The sequence below is a fragment of the Capsicum annuum genome, chromosome 12, assembly GCF_002878395.1.
Source record: "Capsicum annuum cultivar UCD-10X-F1 chromosome 12, UCD10Xv1.1, whole genome shotgun sequence".
NCBI classification, from domain to species: domain Eukaryota; kingdom Viridiplantae; phylum Streptophyta; class Magnoliopsida; order Solanales; family Solanaceae; genus Capsicum; species Capsicum annuum.
The window spans coordinates 17,986,906-17,994,952 of NC_061122.1; the positions used below are offsets into that span (position 1 = coordinate 17,986,906).

General features: G+C 30.6%; 1 long non-coding RNA gene across 1 annotated transcript; it reads left to right on the top strand.

Annotated features, from left to right (window-relative positions):
- The first annotated feature begins 819 nt into the window (after positions 1-819).
- On the top strand, positions 820-6,743 carry LOC124889313. The gene is made up of 2 exons (XR_007048203.1): positions 820-894; positions 6,468-6,743. It is a non-coding gene; the product is annotated as an uncharacterized LOC124889313 (long non-coding RNA).
- Positions 6,744-8,047: the final 1,304 nt, after the last annotated feature.

The window sequence follows — 8,047 nt, forward strand, 5'->3', positions numbered from 1 at the left end:
TTTTTCACCTTTTTTCTTAAATTATTATAATATTAGATTATTTTTCTAATATTTAGTATTTTAAAATTAATTAGAGTTCTTTTTTATCAAGGTAAGAAATCATATTATTTAATATTTTTAAATCATTTTAAATTTACCTTATATAATAAAGGGTTCCAATAATTTTATTAAAATAATATTTATAGAACAAAGAGGAAAATAAAGTGCCAAAATTAGAGGAATCCGTAGGTTGGGGGGTTTGGGGGGGGGGGGGGGGCAGGTGTTCATGTACCTAAGAGAATTAAATTTGCTAAATTTTTAGTTGGAAAAAAGAGTCCTAACAGCTATTTACGTAAAAAGCTATACATGGAAAGGAATAAATTTATAACCAAAATAATAAAAAAGTTTTAAATGGAAAGAAAAACAAATTAAGAAGCAAATATGAGAAAGTATAATAAATATTCTAATATTCAAGACTTTCAAATTAATTAAAATGAGGTAGGTAAGAAATTATAATTTAATATTTTTAAATTAATTAAAATTTTACCTTATATAAAAAAAAATGTCTATAAATTATTATGCTTTTATGTTTTCTTCTTATTTTGATATGTCTATAAATTGTTGTGTTTCTACATTTTTTTCTTATTTTGATATTTGATATTTTGATTGATGATTTATTAAAGTTTTCTTCTTGCATCCCTTATCATCATTCTTTTTTTCTTCTTCATCCTTTTAGTTAATAAAATTTAAATATTATATATGTATTATACATAATTGACAAGGGGTTTTCCCTTTTAATAATTTCTCATGTTTCTCATTCAGTTGAAAAATCATATTAAACAAGTATGTTACTGCTGAATGAAGTAGCAGAAAAAATCGAAGATTTCTCTCTTTCCCTTTTCAACTACTTTTTATGTGAGTTGTATTTCTCCTTCCAACTACTGCAAGTTTTATTCCTTTCATATGTATTTGATAGTTTATAAATATATTTGTTATATATTTCGATAATGTGTAGTGCTAAATTTTTCAAAACAACATTATATAGCACTATTATTATAGTGATTTCAATTGATTCAGTTATTATTTTTCTCATTTTTCAACAGATTTTTTATGCACTGTTTGTTTGTTGTATCATATAATTCATGTTGAAATATTTTGTTGATAGACTTTAATGTTTCTTTGGTAAAATTCTTTCCTTAGCATATTAGTTTTTCTTATAATAGTAAAGATATTAATTTGTTGCCCTCTAATACTTCTAACGACATATGAATTGCCCCTTATGTCATATCGAGAAATTTTTTTAAGCATTTTTTGTCGTCCTATAGCCATTGTAGTTTTTCTTAATTTAGTTTAAAGTGCTTTTAAATGCCATTATATGATTTTGTATGTATATATTAATTTTCTATTTAAGTATTTTTCATATTTAATAAAATCATCAATTTATTTTTAATCAAGATATATTTTCTTTTATAATATTATAAAATTGAACTCATTGAAGCGAGGTACACGCGCAGAGCGCGTACTCTAAACTAGTATATAAAAAAGCACCTAGAGAACAAAAAAATGGTTGGGGTGCTTTTTCTTTAGATGTAACTTCCGTGTCTCCCATCCTGGGTTCGAATCCCTGTAGCTACACTGCATTTTTTAATAAATTTTTAAGCTACATTAATGCACCCACAACCTTTAAATCCTGGGTCCGCCACTGCAAGAGAGTAGAACCACGATCTATTTCTGTAGAATTTTAGCAACAACTTCACTTATTACCAAGCAATGATTTTGATTACAACTCTATGAAATCTAGGAATTAAATTCTTAATCCCTACTCACTAGCAATACCTCTATTGATACACCTCTTTTACAGTAACTCTACTTTAAAAACTCCAATAGCTAACTCAAGCTAAAACAACAGCTCAACATAAAATTAAGAGAAATATCCACATGAATCTCTAATCGAGAAGCGAGTTTACAATTGTAAGACCCAAGAAAAAGACTCGATTAACCTAAAAACAGAGACATATTTCACTATGAGCAGAGATTTCTAAGTTGTTGAATCTTTGTACTATCAGAAATCAAATTTCGTTTTTGCTTAAGAGAATCCTCCTTTGATATTTGCAAGAACTAAGCTTCTCTCTGCAAGCTTCTCTTGTAAGATGATATGTGTGCATGGGGTAAATATATATATATATATATTGGTAGGTAAAAATGCATCCAAATAGTATAGAATGGACAACATTCACCTGTCCAGAGGGATATTATGAGTGGCTTGTTTGCCATTCGATTGTAAAGTTTAGAATATATATACATACATATATATATAATGAGCAATGGGAGAGAAGTCTTCTCATTAAAAGATATATGTTGACAATGGTGATACTGCTGCTACAAATATTGAGGATAAAGAGAGAACTTTGTAACTTTCTTGTATATACATTTAGGATAGAATATAAGTAATTGTTAGTTTGTTACAGGAATAGACAGTTGTACATACATTGTATAGCTGAACATACACTGTAGGAAGTTTCTATTTCTTCTCATGTAAGCTAATCCTATCTTGTATAAACTATGACATAAAGAATAAACAAATCACTCAGAAAATTCTCCAATACTTTCTCTTCAAGTTTCAACATGGTATTAGAGTAGTTAATCTTTTGAGTCCAATTTTTTTTTGTTTTTCCTTCTCTCTTCTCATCCATGGCAGATCCTACAGTGATAACCACTCAAACTCCACTTGTTGCTCCAGTTTCCTCTGTTCTAGATCAGAGCAGTCCCTTCTTCTTGCACCTTTCCGATTCTCCAGGGTTTCTCCTCGTTCAAACTTCTTTTGATGGAACTATTTATGGAGCTTGGAGGAGATCCATGCTCATTTCTCTTTCTGCTAAGAATAAGCTATGCTATATTGATTGATCTTCTCAGGTTCCTTCATCTGTTTCTCCTGATTTCAACCTTTGAAATAGGTGTAATGATATGGTAACCTCTTGGTTGCAGAACTCTTTGTCCAAAATCATTGCTGGAAGTGTATTATATTCCAGTTCAGCTCGAGCTTTATGGAAGGATCTTGAAGATAAATTTGGACAAACTAATAAAGCTCAACTCTATCACCTACAAAAATAAATCAATGATTTAACTCAAGGGACCTCAGATATTGCAGGTTATTTCACTAGGTTCAAAATTATTTGGGATGAGATTGACACCTTGTATAACAAGGTTACCTACTCTTGCACGTGTACCTGTGTAGGAAAGGAAAAAATGTTAAAATCTCAATAGGATTAAAGGTTGATTCAATTCCTCATGGGGTTAAATGATGCTTATGCACCCATGAGAAGCAACATTCTTGTCATGAACCCTATTACCAGTATTAATCTTGCTTTTTTTTTTATTCTGCAAAATGAAACACAGAGGAAAGCATACATGAATCCATCTTTTCCAGGAGAACCCTCTTCTTACTTGGTTACTCACCAAGCCAGTCATCAGCATAGCACAAGGTTCACTTATCCTAAATTTCCTCAACTATTGACTCAAAGGCAAGAAATAATTTATTGTTCTCCCATTGGAAGAAGACAGGACACACAATATAAAAATGCTATAGAATCATAGGATTCCCAGCAGATTTCAAATTCACAAAAGGTTCCAAGGCACATGGACATTAAGAGGGAATATTGTGATGACCCCTGAATTTGTACCCATTTTAGTTAACCCTTCTCAGGTTTCTTCCATCTCTCAAGATCAATTCACCCAACTTGTCAAGCTTCTTCAAAATGTTTAGATTAGTGACACGGGGATCTCAAATTCAACTATTCATGCTAATGTCCTCCAGTGTGATGGTAACATCTTTCATAACCCTATAGCATATTCAACCTATGTTAATTCCTCATATTGGAACATTTATTCTGGGGCTTCACAACATATGTCCTTCGATCCTACATTTTTTACCTCTCTCACTCTTTTATCTTCACTATTTTTTGTCAATTTACCTAACTCTTTCAGGGTAAAGGTCACACATATTGAATCTTTTAGTCTATTTCCTGACCTTGTTCTACATGATGTACTTCTCCTTCCTTCATTCAAAATTAATCTTATCTATTGACACCTAATTTTTTTCCTCCACAACTAAATTTAAACTTGGATTTCTTTAATTTTAAATAAAAGTGAAATATTTAATTCATCCAAAAAAATGCACTCTAAGATATTTATTTAGGTTAATTTTGTCATTTAAGTGATGATTATATATTTTTCATATTCATATATACGAGATTGTATAAATTTTGTTACTTGAATGAATATTTTTATCAAAGTTTGAGTTTTTACGGAGATAAGCTTGAAAATTATTTTGAACGGATAAAGTCTTGATTTAAATATAATTTACTCTCAAAAATAATTTATTTGGATGAATATATGTTTGATTTTATTAAATCAAGAAGGTTGGCATTAAAGAAAGTATTAATTCGTATCGAATTTCAATTTAATTTAGCCAATCTATTAGATTTTTTCATAATTGGAATCAAATTGGCCATAATTACAATGCAATCCACCAATTGATTTTTAATTTGGTCAAAACTAAATAAATTTGGCTAAATTTTAAATCTCAATTGGGGTTATATTTTAAATAACTCCAAAATTCCCAAAAACACTCATAACTTCTACCCAATTCCCACCAAAAATAATTTTAAATTTGAAATTCAAAATTTTGTACTAGATTATACAATTCCCCCTCAAAGTCCTTTTGCCAATTTTGAAATTCAAAAATTATACTACATTGTACAATTTTCCCCCACCTTATCTTCCACCTCATCTTATCTTCAATTTTAAAATTTCAAAAAAATCCCTAAATTCTTTCTCCCACATTGGTGAATAAAAAGAATTGAATCTATATTCTTTCCTATAAATACTACCATTATTTTGGTAGAAAGCAAGTCAAAAAAGTCTCAAGGTTGGAAAAAAAAAAACTTTGAGCAAAGAAGTTTTCTTTTTTAAGTAAAAAAATTTCTTTTTCGTGAAATTCGCGGGCTAATTAAAGTTCTCGAGTTGAACGCATTCCGATGGTAATCTAGACTCCAAAGAAAGCTTGTAGTTTCATTTTGCTGCCCTAAAAAAAGTAAACACACCTTTCCCCTTTTTTAATTTTATTATCATTTTTTTTTCTTTTTTTCTTTTTCGTAGTTCGTAGTTGTATTTTTTTAGTTTTATTTATCATTTTCTTCTTCATTTTTTTCTTCTCTGTAGTTCGTAGTTGTAATTTTATTTGCTGGAATGTTTGTTGTAGACGGCCTTGAAGGCCATAGGACGTTATGGTATCATTAGGGCCATTTTCATAATCATGGTATAAAAATGAGTTGGAATAGTTTGAACGTATTTTTTGACTTTATTCTTTGATTATTATGGATAAAATTTTGATCTTTGCTTAAAATATGTACTCATACTTTGTTTAAATTCATTGTTGGCGTGTATGTTTGCTTTTGGCATGTAAAGTTGTTTCCTTTATGTTGAAAAAAAATAGTTAATATTGATTGTTTTTTCCTTTTGGCTATACTCTTTGATTATTATAGGTAAAGTTTTTATCTTTGCTTAAAATATATACTCATGCTTGTTTAAATTCATTGTTGCCGTATACGTTTGCTTTTAGCATGTAAAGTTATTTTCTTTATGTTGAAAAAATAGTTAATATGGATCGTTTTGCCTTTTGGCTTTATTCTTTGATTATTATAGGTAAAGTTTTTATCTTTGCTTAAAATATGTAATCATATTTTTTTAAATTTTATTGTTGGCTAATATGTTTATTTTTAGCATGTAAAGTTGTTTCCTTTATGTTGAAAAGAATAGTTAATATTGATTGTTTCACCTTGACTTTATTCTTTGATTATTACGGATAAAGTTTTGATCTTTGGTTAAAATGCATGCTCTTGCTTTGGTTAAATTCGTTATTGGTTGATATTTTCGCTTTTAGTATGTAAAGTTGTTTCCTTTATATCGAAAAGGAATGGTTACTATTGTTAAGGGTTTGTGAAATTGTTTCTCAATTTGAAGTAGTAAGTTACTTATTTTCGTGTTAAAAATTGTCTTTGATTTTCTCTTGTTTAGATTAAAAAGTTGTTAGGGTTATAGATTTTGTTGAAATGGTGTAGAGCTAAAATAGGTGTTGGCATAATTGATACTTTTCCTTAGAATTAATCTTTTACTATTTCTTCTATCTTGTCTTCGAATATCATTTCTCAAATATGCTTAATATATGTTATTTGCTTCACTTCACTTATTGGTTTACTTCTTAAAGTGTTTAGACATACCATTGTTATTCACATGCTATAGTGATTTTTTTTTTCTTCTAAATAATAAATATGAGCAAATATGTATTAATCTGTTTGTCCAAATTTTAAGCAACTATGCTTGTGGATTTATGTCTTCTTTTCAAGGGGCAAAACATTATCTCTGTGCAAAAATTTTGCAAACAATTGCTTTGCCATCTTATTTTTTTCCCCACATGTTGTGTTATGCAGGGCGTTTCAATGAAGATCCCTCTGGTGCTTGGTGAAGCAAGAACAGGAGTCTACATCCTTCATACAACAAGTTCTCAATCACACTTTTTCTTCAAGTCTCAATTAGATCCTAGTTCTAGTATTTCCAACCCTGTTTCTAGCACAACTTCTGGACCTATAAAATCCCATTCTATTGTGGCATTATGGCATAATAGATTGGGATATCTACCTTTTCATGCAATGAAAACATTGAGTTTTATTTCTTCTCTAGTCAATGAAAATTGTTATTGTGGTTTATGTCCTTTGGCTAGGCAATCTAAGCTACTATTTTTCCATAGTTCTATTAAAACGTCAGTTGCCTTTGATTTGATACACTTGGACACTTGGGGACCTTACAAATCACCCACTCATGATGGTTACAGATACTTCCTCACCATAGTCGATGATTTTAGTAGAATGACTTGGACATATCTTTTAACCACTAAAAGTAATGTTTTCCCTGTTTTAAAATCATTCACAGCTCTGATAATACAATGCTAAGGTAAAAATTGTAAGGTCTGTAATGCTTTAGGGCTTGGGGGTGGTTCTCTTCTTGCTGAATTTTTTACCACTCATGGTATAATACATTAGACTTCTTGCACTGCTTTCTCTCAACAAAATGGAGTTGTTGAGAGGAAGCATAGAATCCTAGAGACTTCTAGAGCTCTACTACATTAGTCTAATCTTCCCATATGCTATTGGGGAGAATGTCTACTTACTGCTACCTTTCTAAATAATAGATTTCCCTCATTTGTTCATCATAAAAAACACCTTTTGAGCTATTTTTTGCAAAGCCACCTACATATGATCGATCACCTTAAAAGCTTTGGTTGCATATGTTTTACTTCTACCCTTGCATATAATAGAGCTAAACTTGGCCCCAAAGTTATCCCTTGTTCTTTTCTAGGCTATCCACCAAATAGAAAAGGGTATAAACTACTAGATTTGAAAACCAGGGTTGTATTTGTTTCCAAGGATGTGAGATTCCAGGAAAATATGTTTCCATTCCTCTTATATTCCACACCATCCATTTTCTCAACAACTCTTTTATCTGCAACTGATGACTTACCCTCCACTACTCTGTTACCACATTCCATACAACCTAATATAGCTTCACCTACTCCTGATCAACAACCTCCTAATCCTAGTCCTTCTAGTTCCGACTCTTTTACTCATGTTCCTGCCGAGCCAACTAGAAGATCAGAAAGGCAACATAAGGTACCAAGCTATCTTAATGACTATATTTGCAATTTTGTTTACTTGACTGATGTTACCTCAGCCTGCTTTACCACTTCTTCTAATCCTACTGTTCTTTCTTTTACTTCTTTATCTACCCCTAATCCGCATCTCTTAAACACCCTCTCTAGAATTTTTGAACCCCAAAATTTTAACCAAGCCATCATGCACCCTGGTTGGTAGAAAGCAATGGAAGCTGAATTTGGAGCCTTTGAGTCCAACCACACTTGGGATGTCATTGAATTACCAGTTGATAAGAAGGCATTGCCATGTAAATGGGTCTATAAAGTTAAGCACAGGTCAGATAGTTTAATTGAGAGATTGAA